At 29.1% G+C, this 23,571-nt stretch overlaps 1 protein-coding gene across 2 annotated transcripts in view; it reads right to left on the bottom strand.

The window, feature by feature from the left end:
* LOC131850695 (leucine-rich repeat neuronal protein 2) overlaps window positions 1-23,571 on the bottom strand; it is an 80,454-nt gene that overhangs the window by 23,158 nt on the left and 33,725 nt on the right. For both annotated transcript variants that reach the window (XM_059201014.1, XM_059201015.1), the window contains exon 2: window positions 16,489-16,530. The gene's annotated coding sequence lies outside the window, so the exon portion shown is untranslated. The remainder of the gene's footprint in view (window positions 1-16,488; window positions 16,531-23,571) is intronic.

Below are 23,571 nucleotides of genomic sequence, written 5' to 3'. Positions count from 1 at the left end.
TTTAAGTTGCTCGTCAGAGTAGAAGCTGTTCCTTATCTATTTTAAGAATGAGAATTACTTTGTCGCTTTAATGTTATGAAGGTATAAAGCACCTTCTTCTTAAGTAAAACTGACAAAAAAGAGACTGATTATATTATACTAATAATCTATTGTAAAATTACTAACAAACAATATACGGGTGTTTATATAAATGTATACATACGGTTATACAAGTCTCAAACTTATTTATATTCTTCAAATGTATAAAAATATTTGGTAAGTAAAATCAACTTCTTTCGTGAAGCGTGTTAGGTTATTAAAATAGTCTAACACACTTTGCCATGCTCCGTATTCGGAATGTTGCTATTTTTATTCAACGATAATTTGTAGACATTAATAGAGACAAATGAGTTTACTATTTACTTTAATTTTACTCTGAGTAGTAGATATTTTGTTGAAAAAATTGCTATAATAATGCAATATATTTATATCTCTGTTATAGGTTAGGCCAACCCACGCACATGAAACGATATTTTTTTTTATATTATTGACTATGTACTGCAGAATTAAAATGTCTAAGGTTACGTAATTACGCCTATTAAATGCACTAATGACAACATTAAAGTGAAATTACAGTCGGAGCCAGAATTTGAAAGTAAAATCCGTAACATTTAAATATAACATTATTCACTGTAGAGATTGTAAGATGAAAATGAACCATTCACACTGTAATGATATATTTTTGATTCGGTAAAGGTTCTAGACAACTGATATAAATAGTTAGATAGAATATTTTTGTGAATGCATACATAATATAGATAGAAAATAGCCGGACCCAATACAAACAATCATAATCTTAAATATATAATGTTTTCAATTATGTTATATACCTAAATGTTTGCATCGTTTTTCTACCCGCGACCGTCGGTAGAAAAACGATGTGCTAAACCGTTAACCCATCGACGCTGCAAATTTTTTCCTATAGATATAATAAATATGTCTTTATGAATAAAAATCATATTTCATCAAAATAGTTATAACACAAAGTAATTAATGTCGTTTTTGAAAATTCCACACAAACATGCGACACGCATTTGTTCGATGTTTTATATCTGGACCAATTTCAATTTCAATTGTTACTGTCCAATATACACAAGAGAAATGTGTTTACGAGAAGGTAAACACGTTAACGCCGATATATCTCTTAAGACCATAAGACAAGTCAAAACGAAAACTCTCAAGATCGAAAAGCAATACGTTCGATTCAACATGAACGCTTGAGAAATACTATTTTAATATGCATGGTACGGAATATAATAAATATATATTTCCTGAGCTCATACAGCGCACATAACATTATTATGTTATGTGCGCACAATTATATCCATACAATCTAGATATATGTCGTTTCTTATCATCGCAAACACGCAACATCGTTTTTATTTCTACACAATATTACGACTACACTGAATGACAAAAAACATATAGTTTCCCTTCGAAATTACATTTACCTACGGTATGTACACATACACAAACAATGTTTATTTGAGATTATTCGGATGTAACTAAGTCAAATAAACACCCCAGGGAAGTAACTTATTACGCCTAATATTATGTTATCAACGTCAGAATCAGTATTTTGAACTAGAAATAGATACGTAGGTGTATAAGATGATGACGTCCATGAGGATAGGAACTTATCACTGTGGTTATTAAAAATAACATTGACAATGCACTCAAATGGACGCCCACTATCTACCCATTTATAGGGAAGTCAGTTGTTCAGAGCATAGGTCAAATAGATTATACATATGCTGACAGTATTTTTTCATGAATTTGAAATAAATGTACGCATAACGTGTACAATAAAATGAGAAATCACCATTAAATACTTAAAGTATATCTCAAGATTTATTTAAGACCTAAATGTAGATAATAATACAACGTTAAACATTAAAACGTTTATTAATTATAGGTTTAATAGGTATCGATTGAATGAAAGGTAACAGAATACCATAAGGTCGACATCAAAGAAGATTACCTATATTGAATTAAAGAAAAGCAAGACCTCAATTTGATTAATGTGTTATACACACTGCATACCACGTACAACACTAACGCCTGGCAAAAGGATTTTTAGTGCTTTCAGTAAAATTGCGAAATAGGCCAGATTTCAGAGACTCCTTTCATTTCGAGAGCCATAGTTAAGCACAGCTGTTTTATACAACATCAAAAGGTATACCCGACTTGTTAATATTTCAATGTTTATGTCAGGCGGCGGGAGTTTATCTTGTAATATTGAGTATGTAAGATAAATGTAGTAAAATTATTAGATTATTTCACCCTAAAATATAATGATGATATAATCTTAACTCAACATACTTTAAACTCTACATTACAATTCTAATAATTAACAAAATAATTCACCAATTATACAATTTGAAATTTGTAACTATCAACATTATTAATAATAGAACCATGTTGAAATTACAACCATTACTCGTAGGAAATGGACATGTGGTATCAATTTAGCAAGTATCTTTAGAATTTATTCGTAAAGAACATTTGCAACCTATAAATGAAATAAAAATATCCAACGTCATAAAAAACGAAATCGCCTAAATCTTATGCTCAAAGTATATCTTATAGAAGAAATCTCATTAATTATACGTCATGACTAAATAAAAAATATACGTATATCATATTTAAATTTCCTTTGCAGCTTTTTTAAAGCTCCATAGGGAGACCTATAACGAAATAAGGTCCTTTAAAATTCTGGTACATATAACCGTAATACATTTTGTCAAGTTGATGTTTTAAAATTGTATACATTTACAAGTAATAATAACTTTGATCAACATTTTTTTTAAATAATAATGAAGGGTGAGCGTGGAGCTCAATTGTAAGCTTATAAATGGTCCAAGATGTAATATTTTGAATAAAATATGGCTGTACAACAAAAATATGTAAATTAATTTTGTTGTTGATAGAATTTTAGAGTGTTTCTTTAAAATTCTTGTATTTTTTATTATTTTTTAGGCATTTTTAGTCCGTAATAGGTACCAATAGCAAATATTAACAGTTTTTATTTAGAAATTCTTTATGAATTAATAATACAAATAGAAATTTAATATATAATAACGAGACAGAGACATATTTCTTATCTTATATAGAATTTATTATCGTAGACCTTTTAGACATTTTTACTATATTTTATAGAGCCATAAAATATTTATAACCCCTTTACTGCGGAAATCCGTAGCAGTACCTTCATAATTATTGTTGAATTTGGAAACACAAATACACAAACTTATAATCTTCTACAAATATTGTTAATAGGTTAATCCTTACATGTTTTACCCTTTTTTTAAAGCTTTGCCTAAAAATTATTTATATTAGGACAATGGCATGAATGTTTATGTTGGTATTTCCACTTGAATTTAAAGTTTCATCAAATTCTAATAATTCCAGAAAGTAATAGAAACTATTTACTATATTACAAAGAATGGGATATGTATTGGGATGCTTTGTGGAGAAAATAAATAAATATTATTATTACAGAACGCTACGTCTGACGGGTCACTTGTGCAAATGGGTGTACCTCAAGGATCTATTCTCAGTCCATTTTTATTCCTAGTTTACATTAATGATCTCCCATATGCCATGCAGGATAGATGCGGCATAGTATTATTTGTAGACGATACTTCATTGATTTTTAAAGTTAATAGAATTACTAATAATTATGACGATGTAAATAGTGCTTTGCGGCATCTCCTGCACTGGTTTACAACTAACAATCTTATTTGAAACGCTAAAAAAACAAAATGTGTTAATTTTTCTGTCTAAAAGTTTTAATACTAATTGCAACATAAAATTAAATGACGAATCTCGAATTTATAGAATCTACTGTCTTTCTAGGAATCACACTAGATAACAAAACACAATGGGGTGCATAAATTCAAAGCCTTGCAGCGAAACTAAGTTCAGCAGCTTTTGCCGTGCGTATGGTTAGACAGTACACTGATACTAATACTGCTAGATTAGTCTATTTTAGTTATTTTCATAGTTTACTCTCTTATGGAATATTACTATGGGGAAAAGCGGCAGATACTAAAAATATATTCATATTACAAAAACGTGCCGTTCGAGCGATATAGTGTATGAAGAGTCGTGACTCATTAAGAGAGAAATTCAAAGAGGCAAATATTCTCACCGTTGCTTCTCAATTTATATATTCAAATATCCTATATGTTCATAAAAATCTTGACTTATTCCCAAAAAACAGCGATATTCATAATATTAATACTAGATTTAAAGACAAACTTGCTGTCCCCAAGTATCGTTTAGAAAAAGTTAATAGGTCTTTTATGGGAATAGGTATAAAAATTTACATTAAGATACCAAAGGATATGTTGGAATTACCCTTAAATAAATTCAAAACATCTGTTAAATCATATTTACTGAGCAAGGCCTATTACTCACTAAACGATTACTTGAATGACGAGTGTGCATGGCAATAGTTGTTCATGCACTGAATTATCATTTAATGTTAGACCTATATAATAATACACTGGCTTTAAAAAAAAAAGTAATTCAATTGAGTTTCTTGCCAGTTCTTCTCAATTGGATCTATATACCGAACTGGACGGTAGGGAAAAAATAAAATTATAATGTAAAAATTTTACGTTCATAAGCGGCTAAAATGTCCTACATGAATAAATGATTTTTGAATTTTGAATTACACCATAAATAAACAGCAATTCCAACTTTCTCTAAAGTAAACGACTTTTCCATCAGGCAGGTTACTAAATAATATCAAATGTTGCGCAGTATAAAAATTCCCTTTTTAATTACAAAAATAATTTCTCCATTACACCTTAAAATAACGATGTAACCTCCAATTTTCCACCTGATTTCTTTATGCGATAGCTGAGTATTACAGTTAATAAGTTACGAAAATAACATACTCATTTAATCAGGTACGTAATTATATTAGTAATACATAATTATTATAAAGGTGTAAAATTATAATACCTATATTTTTTAATTGATTGAGTTTTTCGCCAGTTCTTCTCAATTGGATCTATATACTGAACAGAAGGGAAAAAATTATAATATAAAAAAAATGACGTTCATAAGCGGCAAAAATGTCCTACAGAATAAATGATTTCTGAATTTAAATTCCATATAATTTTTAGTATTATCAGCATTTCAGTTAAAATGAAAAATCTAGAAAACTAGTTGCAAACCCAGCTCATCTAAAATTTCAGCAATTTCATGTATAGTTGAGCTTTAAAGTTCTCGACCCCTCATTATTCTCATACTACATTTGTATTTTCTAGAAAATAATAAACTGTTAATACTAAGCGAAATATAAACTACTTTATTATTTGATTCCATAAAAGAATATAAGAAAATTAAAAGATACATTACAACTAATTAGTGAATACAAAATCATAGTATTTATTGAACAAATTAAAATGATGAACGAAAATCTCGTGTGGAATGCAACCGCGAATGAACCCCGTCCTCGTAAATACAAAACTGTACGTTATTGTACAATTATACAGAAGTAGAGATAGCTCACGCATAAATTTTATTTCAAAGTAGCAGATGATTTATTCATATAAAAGATTTATACTCATAATATCAGTCTATCTCCTTTACAAACACTAAGATCTCACAAAAACCCATACAACACCTCGTCATCCCTCCGGCGGGGTGACGATCGCCGCATATCATATATATTCAAAATATGAATGGAACAGTTGACACAGTTGATTGAAAAAACTTTGCCCGTACCACAGAAAGACTATACATTTAGACAGACATTTATATATACATAATTATATATAAAGACTCAAAAGTTGCAGTAGTATAAACTATGGTAAACATTTCCTAACTCTACGGAAGTGGAAATTTCCACGCTGTTTCCTTACTGTACAAAACCACTTTCGGGACACGAATTAACCAACTCAAAGTAACAGATTAAAAGTAGCCGCTGTATAACTTAAATAATTATATTTCATTCTGGTTACCACTTTCTTGAATGTAATGTTAATGTAGATAGTAAAATAGTTTATATAAAATAGGGAAATTCGTTCTTTTTGTCTGCGATTAAAATATCAAAGTATGGACCTGTTTATCTGTTCTCCTTTATTCGATATTTTGGAAATAGGAAATATAGATCACAGGTACACAAGAAAGAATATCTTATAGTTATTGTAATTCAGACGAGTTGCGCCGGTTAGTTAGTAATTATATAAACCATCTTAAACAATGTAAATCTGATTTTCATTTTAATATTATCAATTACGTAAAAATATCTCACAGGATCACGATTTATGTTATTCATAAAGATAGTTGTAGCCAATAAGCATAAGTGGATTGAAGTCAATAGATTTATGTATTTCTAAGGCTTAGTAGTAAGTTACTCACTGAACGGGGATAATTTCGAGAAAGCATATCTTAGAGTGAAAATCATGTTATTTCATCCTTCCTTTGATATTAATCCAACTTTTGGAATTCTTGGTATTAATATACATATGTGGCGCCATCCGTTTTTATATATTTCATTATTTATATAGGATATTTCACCGATAAAAAAGTCCAAATATGTTTATTTTATCAAGATATGTATAAAATGAAAAAACTACAAAAATTTTTTTTTTTATAAACTTCTATTAACATAGTGGCATTACTTCACAAACTGCGTCTCAGTTGTATTATTAAAATGTACGATTCAACGCCACCAATATAAGACATATAAATTATATATATAACTAGATCAGTCTGTATACAGGAGCTTCTTGTAATCTTAGATACAAATTGTTATCGGATATTGAATTTATGTTCCACATTAGATTTATTACTTCTTACCTCATAAGCTCCCAGAAAGGCAATAGTTTGGTGAGCACGTTTGGTGGTTATATTACTGCCACTGTGTACACTCGCTCCTATGTACATACATATATAGCGCGTTGTGATTTTAGCCTGTCCGTTGTTTAACCTTTTTTTATATCTGGAATAGTACACTATTATATAGTATTCTATTCTATTCTATTCTGTCAAGCCGCTTATCCTACAAGCTGTTTTGCTTTGTAAGCTGCTTTTTGGGTGACTGAAATAAATTAATTCCATAATGTTTAAAATTTGTTTCTTAAATGTAAGTAAAATTATTCCTTCACAATATTTATTAGAAATGGCTCTGATATTCTTTGTACTGATAAGTTGCCGATATCGACAGCGACTACGCATTTTGTTGTTGGTGTTTCCATCAGTGGAGAGTAGTGAGAAATATAGATTGAGATACAAAGTATTTTGATAGGCACATTTAAACTAATGACCTTTGTGGTCTAAGACGGAGTAGTGAAGTACTAAGGCTACGTCCCCATTCTATATATTCCAAATTTTTTAAATAAAAATACTACAACTACAAATATTTGGCCATTACTTGGCCAAATGTTTGATAATTATTGGCCCAATGGTTTGATCAATTATTGGCCAATTGTTGGACCAATAGTTTGAAGAATTGTTGGACCATTTGTTGGACCAATGGTTTGATGAATACTTTGGCCAACTATTCACCACAATCGTCACATTATTCAAACGTGAGACTAAATGTTCGATAAATTGTTACTGATTGTAAGATCGAATATTTTTTTTATTTATATATTTCAAATGAACTCTGGTAATGAGATGGAAGTAATCTGACCCCTTGCATGCTTGCTCCTTAAATTAATTATATCCTTGCCAAATTGTTTGCAAGCCGAGAGTTAAAGACATATCTGATGAGTGTATACTTTTTTACTATATGACAATGCATCTCGTAGTTTTTATGATTAGGAATCACAAGTATGATATACCTGCAAAATGGGTAACCCTTGCATTACATCACCTCCCTATTATCCGTAGTGCTGTTCTTGTACCTATATAGCCGATTGCCACTTTGCATCAGAGCTTCAGTTTGTTTACAATTTTAGTTAAAAAAATAGAAAAATAACAAACGAAATAATTTATAAGTCCCTAAAATGTCGTACGGAATAATTAAAATCGATTAATACATGCTATGTGACATATAGTACACGTATATGTAAAACTACAGCTAAATTGACCAGATTTTCTTTTTGATGTCGAAATAATTTCTAAATATAAAACGCATCTTTGAGTACAAAAGAATCCAGGACAAACTTATTCAAATCTGTATCAATAATGAAGCAAATCGTTTTCAGTATTTCTTTTTAACGAGCAATGTTTATTCGTCCTTACAACGGACTGTACTGCGGATAAATAATTAAGATTTATTCTCAATCTTCACTTCCATTCTTTGTCGATTCTTACTTACTTTTTCGATCGACTTTAGAAAGAGGAAGTTTTTAATCTTTCTTTTTTGTGCATATTAAGTGATACCTTTGTCAAAACCAATTTTTGATTTCCAAAAATTTTGATTCGATATCATTTAGCACCTTGACTCACCTTTATACTGACAATAAAAGTAGGTATATTACGAATAATAATAGTATATTTCTAAATAAACAAAATACTAAAATGGATGAAAAATTTTCGTAGAAACAAAGGTTAAAGAAAGTTAATGTTAAAAATTGTTAATCAACACGGTATTACAAAAATAACGAAACCGTACTCTTAGTTTTCATTCAAATATTGAACTGCAATACTTACCGATCGCAGAGTTGGGAAAAATTTATGATAACATAAATTTGTAACGCCAAAGGGACCTACTAAACTCTTTCCCGTATAAACTGACTTAAATTCGTTACTACTATGTATTTCAAACGAGGCACTTCACATAAATACGACGACTGACGTGTTGACTTTATCTAGAAAATTCTGCTCCATTTTTCTAGATTTAATAATATTACCGTTATGTATCTTTATTTCCAGTGTTCACTTAACGTCTTATTGTAGAAAATCTCATAAAGTGCTAACATCTGGTCCAGTACAACTACCTACAAATATGATTTAAAATATAGTTGTCGGCTAATAATGTCGTTTTGCTTTATTTATCTACTCATTATTATTATTTTGTCGTTCTCGTAGCGATTTCCTGTACGCTGTTTGACAACAGATTCGGGATTCGATTCTGGCGCAATACATTTTTATCCATGAGCAGGTACGTTTGCTTATTATCGAAGTATTCTCTCTAATATATCATAAACTCGTTTCGCATATATATATATATATTAATTCGGTACTAGATAAAACATAGTTTGTATGGTTTTTTGTGGTAATAGACAGCGCAGTGTATTTTCTACTTCTGTATATTCGTAATATAAAATATAACATAAAACAAATGTAGGCATTTTACATTACATAATAGTTTTATTCTCGATAAGTATAAAATTTACATGTAGGACAACGGGATTTATTTATTTATAGACGTAAATACAATCAAATTTACCGCTATAAAATTCGGGAAACTTGTTTTTAGTGCTGGTATAAACTGCATTTTATTGTAAGCCGACGTTCATAAAATGCTTATAAATGTACATATTGTCTTGTTTTTAGTGTCAAATCAAATATTTTAATACAGAGGGCTTTAAACTTCAGTCGTTATATTTTACTACTGTACTTTCGTTTTACTACAACAATCATGCATGTCTTTGTCTTTCACTAATATACAAATAAAGTTCCTAATTGATTTTAATGAAATTTTACAACAGACATGATATTTGGAGGCATCTTTGTTTACTACTCCGACACCAAACGCTTTATGTATCTCCTTTATTATCTTTATATATAATAAATAAATAAAATAGGAAATCCTCAACATGTAAGTACTGTCTGTTTGTTTGTGTTCTATAGTATGTTATGTGTTTACCATTTGTTTGTGTTTTCAGATTTGAAGTAAAACACCTGGGAGGTTTAAAATAAAAATTACACAGAATATGTTGTTAATTATGGATCGACATATACCAAAGAAAACTCCATTCCAATAATTAGTTTTGTGAATATTTTTAAGACATATACAGTATTATTAATTACAATAACTTGTTCATATAATAGTAGATATGCTTTATTATTGTTGTATAATTATTATCAATAGACCACGATAAACAAATGTAAATGTCAAACAAGCATAAAACAAATGTGTTGTGACAGTCAAAAGTCGGGCGGTTGACCATCTGCCATTTTCGATTCAAATACACCGATCGAAATATGGACATCTCAAGTGCTTCTTTCTACTCCATTCAACTTAACAGTCATAACGCAAAATTATTATTATACAAAAATAAATATATATTACACAATTACGAGTATAACTATTATAAATTAAGAAAAAAAAAAAGAAGTTTTGTAGTTTTAAAATTCGTAGAAATTTACAAAATGTAGGTATATATTTACTATTAGTTAATTTTATTTAAGACTTGCCAAGAATAGATACAGCTGAGAAAACTTTCTAAGAGGTCAAGCTTCTTAAGTTAATGAACAGACAACTATTTTATGTACTTTATACTCGTACTAGACAGACGATGTATTTCGTTAATGATTCAAAGGTCTCACTTTGAAAGAAGCTCGTAGTTTTAGAATATTAAATGTACAGATCCTTGAACCCTTATTTTATAATCATTATACTATCTCAGAATGAGTTTGAAATTATTTTAATAAATAATTATTTTATATAAAAGTTGTAAATACTCATTTTATGTAGAAGTTTACAAGTTTCATTAAATAATTAAATCTCAACTGATGTATAATTTATTTCTTAATAATATAACAATATTTTTTTTGTATTTAAGATATATGTATTATAAGTTACTGGTAAAAATATATATTTTTCATAAAATGAAAAATCTTGGTATATGGAAAATAATCCGACAGAATTTCAATATGAGACTTCCATCTTTTTTATATCGGTTAAAAATTATTGTTCTTCAAATTCTCCACATGATATTCTCCAGACCGCTGTCATATGCCGAGCTCGTATATAAATGTATAAATTTGTATATTGAACAACAACGAACATATATATTAGACAGATACTTTTTATATAACATCTACAGTACCTATTTTGTATAAAGTACAGTACATGTAAAGTTTTACCTCGTACTTGAATTGCTCAGGTTACGGCATATATTTTGCTTCGCTACGATTTCATATAAAACTTTTACAATTGCTCTTATTGCCAACTCTAAAGTCGCATTGTTCACTGAGTCTTGTAACTTTGAATATATTTTATATATGTACATGTTTTTATTCTTTACATTATTATTATATTAAATTATTTTAAATTTGGACTGAATGACATTATGTAGTTGACCATGCACTTTTTAATTGATATTCTTTAACAATATATTAACTGAAAAAGATTAGATTTTTAAATTTTATTTGTTTGCAGCGCTTAAACTTAAAAATACCTGATATATTTAAAAAACTCCTTAACAATTAAATTTATAAGTGAGTTACTTATGCTATATTCCACGCTTATGATACAGCCAATGTATTCTAATATACTATATTACAATAATATAATTATATATATCATCAACAGCTTCAATCTAATAAGAATTATAATTATTTCTCAGTAGTTTGAAGTAAATTGTATCAAAGAACCTTTAATTATTTTAAAACACCGTTCCCTCATCTATCAATTTCGAATTTAGTTTAAATCAACAATACAAGCTTGAGCTGTAAAGGATAATAAAGATAAATGCGCAGCTGTGACTGTGACAAATAGAACCAACAACCAACAGGTGTACGAGTGGAGACAATGTAAGGTGAACATTGCAAGTTCGCTCTAGCTACGTAAACACAGGCTGTACGGCGAGAGGAGTGAGCTGTCGTCCCGTGCCATATGACAGGCTGAGGGTGTAACTAATGGATATCTAGAAAATAATATGAATCATAATTTAACCTTTACTTTTTATATAACATTAAAACTCTGTCTTTGATAAATGGTATAAAGCAAAATCAATATTTTCTTCTAATCCACGCAAACGATTGGGAAGGGGCTCGCTATATATCGAGCATTTGTAAAACTTATACACATACACTGACAATGACAAATAGCACATACGTTACATGTATAAAGCCGAGGTGGATAATTAAACCCTGTGCTAGAATAATACACACAATATATGTATTTATAGTATATGAAATTTTTAAATAGTAAGAAAAATCTGTTAATCCTCGAATGTGAGAGATCAATAATACTAATAATATAATATTATTATAGGTATATATATATGATAAAAAATATTATCCATGATTTGTCAATAGTTATATCTATCAGAATTATAATGGAAAAGTTATGAATACATCGAAATATTTGTCAGATTAACGAGACCATGACGAGATGACAACAACAAATTTTAGATTTTCCGTTTATTTCAAGCATAAAACGAATGTAAGAAGACAAAATGAAATACCTAACGAAATATATAGTTATCCTAAAGTTCCCCTCTGGCTTATATAAGGACTGAACGAGCTTACCACTCGCCCACCTAAATGTACTTAATTACCCTAACTTACATTAATACACTGCTTATTGCTTTGAACTTTCATCAGAAACCAACTAAATACCTGTTAGTATAATTTTATATGCTTTCAAAGTGATATCTAAATTCCAAATTATACAAATGCTCTATAAATTCTAAATTAGTGACTTGAACAATATGACTAACCTAATAACAGAATTGTTATCTTATTATTATTATAATATAAGCATATTCGATTTTCATTTCTTAGCTACCGTATTTCAAATTATAAATATTCATTACTAAATCTACAACTACTCTATGTGTATGTCAATTTGTCCCCCAATTGATAATATATTTATGCACTGAATTAATAATGTAACTATTCCTACAGTAGTATAAGTAAAAATAAAATTAAACTGTAGAGTAATTAAATTGTATAAATTTGTATTCAATCTTCGATATAAAATGTAAAGTACTTATAAAATGCAAACTGTCTTTGTAGTTTGCAAACTAGTTTCTAAATTATTCAGTTTCGTTCTAGACTTCATAACAAAGTTGATTCATTTGCATGTTGCATGAGCTATAATTACAGGGAGGGCGATTATTCAGCTGTAATAACTGTACACAAATATAGCCATTAGTTATAGAACTCACTTATGCAGATTTATTCAACCGAACGTGAACGTACACGGATGTGTGAACCACAGAGTAAAATGACCATGAATGTACAACAGGCGTTGAAAGGACGGCGGTAATGGATATGATATCGATAGCCCTTAATGGATGCTCGTTAATTTAATTTTGCAATTACGTTGAATACTCAATTTATATCCGATACAATCTATATTACCCTATGTTTATTTTACGTGCAAATGACGTAGTATAGAGTAGACATATGTAGGTAACTTCTATTGGTCCCTACCAACAATTATAACAACTGGTCTCAAACCTAACAATTTCAACAAACAAATTCCATGATAAAAATATCGACGTTAGCATTTCTAACAGAGATTTATTTTTATATAGTGCTAAATAAAAATACCTAAATAAGTTGTTGAAGCTTGTGCACTGCTCTACACAAGCTTTCACAACGTTATAGCTCAAGTATAATGAGACTTCACAATTTTAAAAGAATGTGAACATTTTTAAAGATGAACTCATATATCCTCACAAACTTTTACGTTTATTTACTTAGTTTATTAGTGAAATATACGAAATGGCGGACTTGTATAATATATACGACTAAATGTAAGTATACTATTAAAATAAAATAATTTAATATATTTACTAAAATACCATAGTTTCTACACACATATGCAGTGTACACTTATCCTTCAAATGCCCCTTTATGCCTTTTGATCCCAAACATAAAGAAAATAATATAATATTGTTCAAATATGCGTAAAACCTTTTCCTTTTGATCTATAGAATGCCTATTTGGAAGGGATGTACAGGTACTTGCAATAATATTATTACATTAAAACAGTTTAAACCGACTTGAATAAGAGAAGACTTGAAATAAGACATTATATAAACGATTGTTTTATTTTTGATACAAATAATTAAATAAGCATACAATCTGGTAGAAAAAATATTTTTGATTAGAACTGGCTTTTCGCTTAGCTTGACTTTACGACTAATCCTGTATAATATAAAAAATGTCAAGGTGGTCATACACACATAAACTGTAGTCCTCTCTTATTTGGCTCATTCTTCATTACGCAAAGCTATATTGTTGAATCGAAATATTCTGTAAGCCATAAAGCAACAAGTGAGCCTCTCGTTTTTCAGACCAAGCTGTATTGTGAGACTAGTAATATAAGATACGACTATACAAGCTACATAATAGAAAAGAACACTTCATTCAAATAGACTCTTTTATAGCAGCGATTTTTCGCGTAGAATCTGCCAGATTAAGACAAACATTACTGGTTGCTCCAGTTAACATGAATAAAACATGCTACAAAGTCCCGAGGTTAAATATGCCAAGAGTATATTAAAAATTAAACGTAAACATTAATCGGATCCCAGGAATTCACAAATAACTTCGTTTGTTGCAAAATGTAATTGTTTATGCGTAAAATAGAATATTTTATACGAGTCAACAATGGTGTGTTGGTTATTTGGTTATTGAATTGTATAAAAATATTCAATTTATTAATTTACAGAAACGGAAAGCCGAAATATTGTTCAGTAATTTCTACCATTTGATTTTATTTTGCACTTGTATTTTGCATATTCATGAATGATTTAATAAATGGTACGTTTATAGAGTCTTCTATGCTTCATACTTATAAAAAAGTGCACATATGTTTCGAACGAAATTCTTTTAGACGGCCATGGTAGAACGGCATAAACACGGTCTACTCTGATAAACACGTTTTTAATTCCAATTCAATGTCACTAAGTAACGTATAAATTACGTTACTTACCCCATTCTTATGTTTTCATACTTCAATAGTATCCTGCTAACATATGTATCATTAGCGAAGGCGAAAGCAGTAATAGAAAAAAAAAACATTGATTTTAACAAATTAAATAGTTCTTGATTTAGAAATATAACTTGAGATAGACTTTGTACAATCTCATCTACGAGTACCTCTCCCTCATCCATTTCAGAGATAATAGAGCATAAAAGCTGTTTGACGTAGAAGGTGAGATATGGCAATGAATTAAAAACATCTTGACTAGTTTGCTTCCAATATCATAAAAAAGAAATTTAGTTCATGAAGACCTTTTAAAGAAATGTATTAAATGAAAAACTATTCACTTTCCTATTTGTAAAAAGTAATTCATCATTAAGATGTATAAAATTCAAAACTCTAAAATAAATATAATAATGGAAATCCAACAGCAAAGCCAATTTCAACGGAGTTGAGAGTAATGTCGACAATAAACCGTAATTAACAGCTATAATGATTATTGACAATCGGTAAACGTCCTTCGGTACAGACACCTATATCTGTAGACGTAGAGGCATCTGATATATTCTAGTAAATATTCAACTATTTGGCTTTGTTTCAGATAATAGGCGAATCAAGGCAAAGGCCAATATTCATAAAAATATACATCTTTTCTTGAAAAGCTACGTTGAGTATAAAAATAAATTTAGATCCTTTCACAGTTTCAAGACCCTCACGTAATCGATTCAGTGAACACACGGTTCAAACATTATTTTCACTTATTTCGCTTGTGCTTAATGGGGAAAGTGTTTTTAAACCTACCTAATCTTATTATTCAAAAATTATAATTGTGTTTCCTATTAGACATTAATCATGAAGTTACGCCAAAATATTCGTTTTGATAAATTTTATACAATTATTATATAAATATTCACGAGACACATTAAGCTGTATTGGAGCCAGGATAAATTTACGTTACATTTAAATACCGACCGTCCACAATTTGTATTCTCTGAAATGGATAAGCCGCTACTGTAGTGAAAGTACATCTATATAAATGACATGAATACAATACCGAATCTCCTATTATTATATAAAATCGAATAATTCTGTATATATATATATATATTTATTTATGTTTGTAATCTATATACTGTCGTACCGTACAACCTAGTGCAATAACTTGTCAACTTTATGCTGCCAATTGCACGAAGGTTATAAGCAACAATTAACTAAAAGTATATAGCTTGCGTGTTAAACCAGCGAATATATTAAAAAACATGTCAGTACTACGGTTAGTTTTTGCCAACAGCTAATATAAGGGATGCCAACCGTACGAGTACTTGGACTTCGATACGAGATACATGATCATCTCTATCCTCGTGCTATTCTGTACCAGATTTTATCAACCGCTGATTGAAAATCTTTTAAAAAAAATTGTTATGAATTTTATTAAATCATATTTCGATATAAATTTCTATTTTAGTTTTTATATGCAAGAATACAAATAAATGGATAAAAATTTAAACAATCATTATTTTGGTTTTATAACATTCATAATGTACCTCAGTAATGTAGTATTATAGATTTTCTCTTATATCTTCCATGCTATACATTGCAGATATATGAGAGCGATCATTAAGCGATTGATTTGCGAGCTTTCATCTTACCTTTTGTAACAGCAAGTAGTATCTCTGGTTGAGAGTCGTATTCTGAAAAGATCAATGTTTACTTATTAATATAGGTACTTATTTAAACTTAAATATAATTCCCATTATCATGTTTTGGAGATTATTTAAAGATATAAAATTTCTCGAAAATCACTTATAAATATTTATTGCTTACTATAATGAAAGAAATATTCACGATTATAACTCTTCTGTAATTAACATACTACTACAGCGCTCAATTTCGCTGTGATATAAATTATATAATCACCATTAGACGTCATAATCGAATTCAACGCTGTAGTATAATTACATAAGCGTCTCCTTTGTTTACACTAGAATATTAACGTGTTGAATATCGAAGATTGTTAAAACACTTTGTGCCGTATATATTTCGATAAAATACATTTCAAATCATGTTGTAACTGTATCCCAGTTTTTATTTAATCCGCCCAGTATTCACTTAATGAATTAAACCAATAAGCAATAATAATATACTTGATTACTATAAATTACTATTCTAGCTATTATACCTAATGAATACAATCATGGAATAATTATAATGATGACAATCTTATTCCAGATTTACATCACATACAAATTAAGTGACTTTAATCATATTTAATTATTACAATAAGAATCTTCAACTTAACAAATATTAAAATTCGTACACGCGAAAATAAACGCAGACGATTGAAAAAGATTCTTCTTTTCGAAGTAAGTTTGTCGTCATTCTTGCTCTATAAATACGTATTACTCGTTTCAAGGAGCCGTACCTATTTCTATTTCAATGGCAAGTACGGTCTCATAATTATTTTCTTTCACGACTCAGGCGAGTTCTGTATGTACTAAGACGTCTGGTTGTGCTCAGAAAAACGGGGGAGAGAAAAATATAAACTTCTATTACGTGTTACGTCACCAGTGGAGATATGTAATTATTTACGAGTTGTACGCCGCGGTCACGCAATACACTCCATCATTTGGTACTTATATTGTCGCGGGGGAAAATATTATATAGCTTAGGTGTTGTATATTTTAAGCAATAATAAGATATTATTAATAAAAATATATTAGTTACTAAAATATAATTTTGTACTTCTAACTGTTAAGTGTTGTGATTACCAGACTTCGGTACATTTTAATCGATTACATATATCATATGCAATAATATCAATTAAAACCAAGTCCTCAAAACGCCCTAAAAACTAAACAATATACAAATATACATAGAACGAAACTTATTTAAGAAAATTATTCTTTTTACATATACATACTATCTTTATAACACTGATACAAAATTAGGATCAAATTACATTCAACCATACATACATTGCAGACGTGACGGCAGTCAATCTGAGCACAGGCCAATTCCGTCGCCCCAATATGAATATTAAGCCGGCCCTGTCTCACACGCCCTGCGAACGCTTCACCTCGACAATGACAAAGGGGCGCTAAATAAAATTTACTGCTGGCTACCTATCACACAATAGATAATAAACATAAATTTTTCAGCCGGGCCTCGAGACTTTATGAAATGTGACCTTTTGACGTTAATATATATTTACATCAACGAATAATATTATTCGCAGATTTACATACAAAACAGATTTATGTAAACAAAAGTAAGTAGTTAATCCTTATTAATATCGTACAATACATATTAGTCTACTACGATTATATCCAATGTTATAAATATGAAAGTACCTATATCCGTTTTTTTTACTCTAAACTAACTCGAACTTATCTTATAAATTATTGGTCATGTTTGACCGCAGTGCTTTGAATTGATTTAAAGTGTATTAATTTATTTTTATTACAACAGTTATTATTACGAAATACTAATCAATAATTATAAGAGTCGTTTTTATGACATATGCATGAATATGTGTTTTTATAACATCTATAATGTCATATAAAGCAAGCTTTACTAAAAATATACATTATCAGACATTATTATAATGTTGAAGTTCGATTCTAATCATATGACCACTTCAGGAGGCCATCTGACCGTAATATCACCCAATGGTGCAATATACGCACAGTCCAGCGATTTTCTATTTCACGCTTCTAACCCATAACATTTTATGATGTCACTGAACAGAATTTGATGGGCCGTACTAATTTTATAGCTTCATCGAGTAAGTATAAATTTATTTAACTACTACATAAAATATCGACTGAATTTAAATACTTACAGCACAATTATATATCCATAAGTGATATTGAAATGCCATCTTCAAATACGGCATCACGTCCCATATAGTTTTTTAGTTCAATCATGAATATTATGTTGCCATACATAAGAAATTACCATAGTGAACTTTATTTTTACCAGGGTACTAGAAAACATTTAATATTGTTTTAATTAAACGTATTTCATATCGTCCATACATACTAATATTAAATGTCAGTTTTTCCGACTATTTGCTACCTTTTCATGGTAGTCTACATTTTGTCTCAAAAAAGCTGCAAAGTATATTACGTAGAATAGAAATAACAGTGTACTGAAGTATAAAATATACTACTATTACTATACTACTATACTACCTATTTCATTCCCCTAGCATCTGGCTTTGTAAACTGTTTATATTTCAATCGTAGGCGAGAAAAGGCAGCAAAATTACAGAATAAAGTTGGTCCTCCGAAATAACAGTACCTGAGCGGTATAATGGGCGACACAATGACATGATAACATGATCCTTAGTGGTATTCGTGTAAATAGGCAACTGTTACCACTCACCATCAGGTGAAAGACCTCTTTAACACTCAAAACAAAACACAGAATGTATTGAGATAATATTAATACCAATCTATCAAATTATTTACTTGTCCTTGTAATGTCATGACCAATAATATATAAACAACTGTAGACCATATCCAATAACAATTTATTGGTAATATATAAATTATGTGTTTTAGAATGTGTCAATCATATTACTGTGTCAAAGTACAGTGTTTACATGTTATTAATCGCAATAGTACAATTATAACATCCATTGACTATAGATATAATACAAATATTAGTTCTGCTAGTCAACAATGCCACATTGCACGGTTGGCTGGAAAAAGTAAATCCTCCTTTGCTAACACACTGTCTAATTAAGATTCTTAAAACTGTAATAATGAGTGACTCACGACTGCTTCTGTTTTTTTTACATACAAAATAGCCCATTCCGTCCTCATGATACAATTTGTTTTCAAACCAATTTGCTTTAAGATTCTTTCACCTTGTCGTGAAATTAACTTTCTGATATACAAACATACTTTCGCATTCATAATATTAATTGTAAATTATATACTATATTAAAGGTCAGGAATGTATATTACACTCTCATGCTAAAACCACAGAGCGGTAATAACTAAGAAATTATCATTCTTATTTTTATATATCGCACAATTAGTGCAATAATGGGACACTAAAAAAAATATTTATTGCCATTACAGCTTTGAATTTCGATTGGATTTTTCAAAGTTTGTTTTTTATGACTTAGTTTAGTACTGTACGATATATGCAATATACTATAATATTGCATATATAATATAATATGTATTATATGCCTGGTTCAAAAATATTCATAGTAACTTAATTATTAGAATTCAAGCGGGTCAATTTATTATTCGCGTTCAAAGTTTTTATAGTAATGCTTGATGGTAACGTATTATTATTTTATTAACAAAATAATAAAAAAAAAGACATAACTAAGTTAAATAGTTAGGGACTTCCCATATGTTATAGTATTCATAGTCATTCCAATGGTTAATTAGTTACGATGGGCTGACTGACCGCCCATGATGCTCCTCCGCAGCGTACGTATATCGTTAATGAAGAAGGACGCAAAATTCCATTACCATCATAAAAAAAATATATCAATTGAGTCTATTCTAACCTGAAATATATATTATGCCTGGAAGTATAACAAAATTTATATAAAATTCATTAGCAAAATAAAACAAAAACTCATAATTATAGAAAATAAAAAGGTTACATAATATATTTTTTTCTCAAATTTCCACGCTTTGTCTAATGGGAATGTATAATTCATGATCACGTCACGTCATAGGTACGAGATGACACTTAGAAATAAACTTCAATTGATGTTATTCTTTTATTCTGAAATTCTTTAATGTGAAAATATTTTTGCAGACTTGTCTTTGAAGATTTGTATCTGGCTATACTTTATATAAACTGAAATAAAACAGAACATGCATTATTTATTTACGTAATAAATTATGCTATATATGCTATATATGGTAACTTTTTTATATATATAGAGTGTTTTAACAGATATAGAAGAGATTAAAACCTTCGGTTTTTATCAAATTATCTTGTAGCAAAAAAATATAGCCGTCTGACAGCGAATTTATTATTTTTATTTTATTTGAATAATTGATATTTTGCGAGTATACTTGTACGATAAAATTGTGCAATCTCTTTTTGTAATACTAGTATATCCCTACAGATAATTTCTTTAGAAACATTTTAGGTTTCTTTAATAAATATTATACTATCACTCAGTTTTATTTCACTTAGTGTACCCATTACCTATAACGCTCTAATAAACTATCCCGTCGACCTCTCAAACAAGAAACCTTTTCTCTGCATAAACTGTTCCAAATGGCAAGTCCTAACAAAACTATTTTGACCCCAATTCGGAAACTAGAAAAGAATTCGAACAAAAGTTATATCTGAACCAAAATAAGCATAAATGCTATCAAAGAAAAAACTTCAAGGCTTTGAATAGTAGTCTATTTTAAATGATACTTTATTTTTAATGTAAAATTGTACTTCGTAATCTTTTTTTATATTTTTTACAGGAGCTACGTAACGTAAACTAAATAAGATGGCAATCGTTATTGGTAAATAATAATTCATGTATCATTTAGATACATTTGAGCATTGCGGTAAGTTAATATATATAATAATAATAATAACTAAATAATTAATGTACAGTACACCACATTCATCCTATATCTTATATAGACAAACCCATGAGTAATATTCACGCATATGTTAAAATCCTTATTGAAATGAAAACTTAACTGTGAATACTTTCTGTTTCCCCTTTTCAAAGAGAAATTTTATTAAAAGGGACGCTATGGTGAATAAATTTCATTGGCCCTCCATTTCATAGCATCCCTTTGCAATTGGACTGAGGCCACCCACGTATTACCGTCAGTCGGACGAAATTGAAAGATCGCCGCGTTGCTCCGCATTTTGAATACTGAAATGTTTCTGAGTTCTTTGGGCTAAATATCACTTTTCCTTTAATCTCATCATTTGAGTCATAGGAAATTGAATAAAACATCGCTTTGATGCGGTTGGTTCTTGTATTACAAAGGATTGCTTAAAATAATAACAGGTAACCGAATATCAGAGCAGAAATTATCAGCTCCGGGTCAATTTTCTTCTTCGCTCTTCTATTTTAATTCTTAATACTACTAACGTATATATTCTATAAAATATTAAATCTCTCTGGTGATATTCGTCATATATAGTAAGCGCATTTTAAAATATTAATCTAAATTTTATATATAAATTTGTTGCCTATATTGCGGCATATGATAAATACATACATATGTTTCTCTATAATAAAATTATATGTGTATAATTAGCATAGCATTTATTTCCCAATTAGTGTATATGGATTATCATAAAATTCATAGGTACGTGGTATCGTACAGAAATAATAGTTTATATTTACAGTCAGATTGGTAATAGCGCAGACTGGAAAAACTATTCAGTATGATAAATGTCCCCTCTATGATGAAAAATGCTAAGTGTGAGCACGCTGGAGATTACTTGCAAATGCAGTCTTGGAACTTATGCAATTGGAATCTAAATTATGACATCAACGAAGTTACAGTGCACATTATTACAAACTTTTTAATAAGTCTAAATGTACATTTGAATTGAGGGGAAGGTTTTTCAAAACATTATTATTTCAGAAGAAGAAAGAACATATACATAGAGATATCATATATATCCTCACATTCAGGGTTAGCTAATTGATAGTAAACATGATATTATTTTTTATAAAATAATTTCATGTCCAGGATTACAGCAACAAATACTAATGAAATATTTTAAATATAATATGTTAAATAAATTCTCAACTCAGGTTGACTAGAAGAAATTAATATGGTAGATCGGCCATAAAATGTCAAAATTTCAATATTGTGAATAATCTTTAGTAAAATAAAAAAAAATGGAATAATTGAATACCAATATCATATTTTTTATTAACATATGATGTTATTTTTCGTTGTTTTTTTGTTTATTATCTATTATGAGCACGGACATAAACATAAGAATAATATCTAAAAAATGTAAAACAAAATCTGAATTTCAGGAGTTGTAATAATAAGTAAATGAACTCGTATTATATACGTACCACAGAATATTTATATAAATATCTACACTTCATACTAATGCAGTCATTTAATTTAAACCGACACTATGAAATGAATACGAATGAGGCGACAGAGTACAAATTAACTAGTAGAGTCCATTACAAACTTTTGAACTAGTCTGGATTTGCATTGAAAACCAGTCAGAGCGAGATGAAAATTAAACCGAAATGTAAAATGTTGCTACCTGTAATAGGATTTGTAATACACCAAACTAAGTAGAATTAAATTAAGGTAGCAGCTAATCTGTGTCCAATTATTTATTCAGTCTAAGTACACTGAACAAAGAGTATTATATGTACCTACTTAAACATAATTATATATTTACTAAATTTATAACTTCTCTATTTTCATTTTCTCTATTTATATACACAAACATGAAGTTTATAATTTGGTTAATCCAAATACGTTTTATAATTATAATGTTACCAGCGTGTGTGTCGTTCCCAATAGTATAAAAAATACTTTCTATAATCATCCACGGAAGTACGTAAACTAAGTTGTATATTTAGTAAATTAGACCTTCGTATATTTTATTTATATAAATACAACTTCGAAATGACGAAGCTTATCTATTAGCTAAGCATTTATATTATTATTGGAATCCAAATTCCTTTTATAATTACTGTTCCGTCAGCTTGTTTGCCTTTTCGGATCCATTCCCAATAGAATAAAAAA

Source organism: Achroia grisella, unplaced genomic scaffold, assembly GCF_030625045.1.
Source record: "Achroia grisella isolate CSIRO2021 unplaced genomic scaffold, CSIRO_AGI_Agris_v1 utg779, whole genome shotgun sequence".
NCBI lineage: Eukaryota > Metazoa > Arthropoda > Insecta > Lepidoptera > Pyralidae > Achroia > Achroia grisella.
The sequence above is the reverse complement of the archived record's forward strand: the minus strand, read 5'-3'. Positions and strand labels throughout refer to the sequence as shown.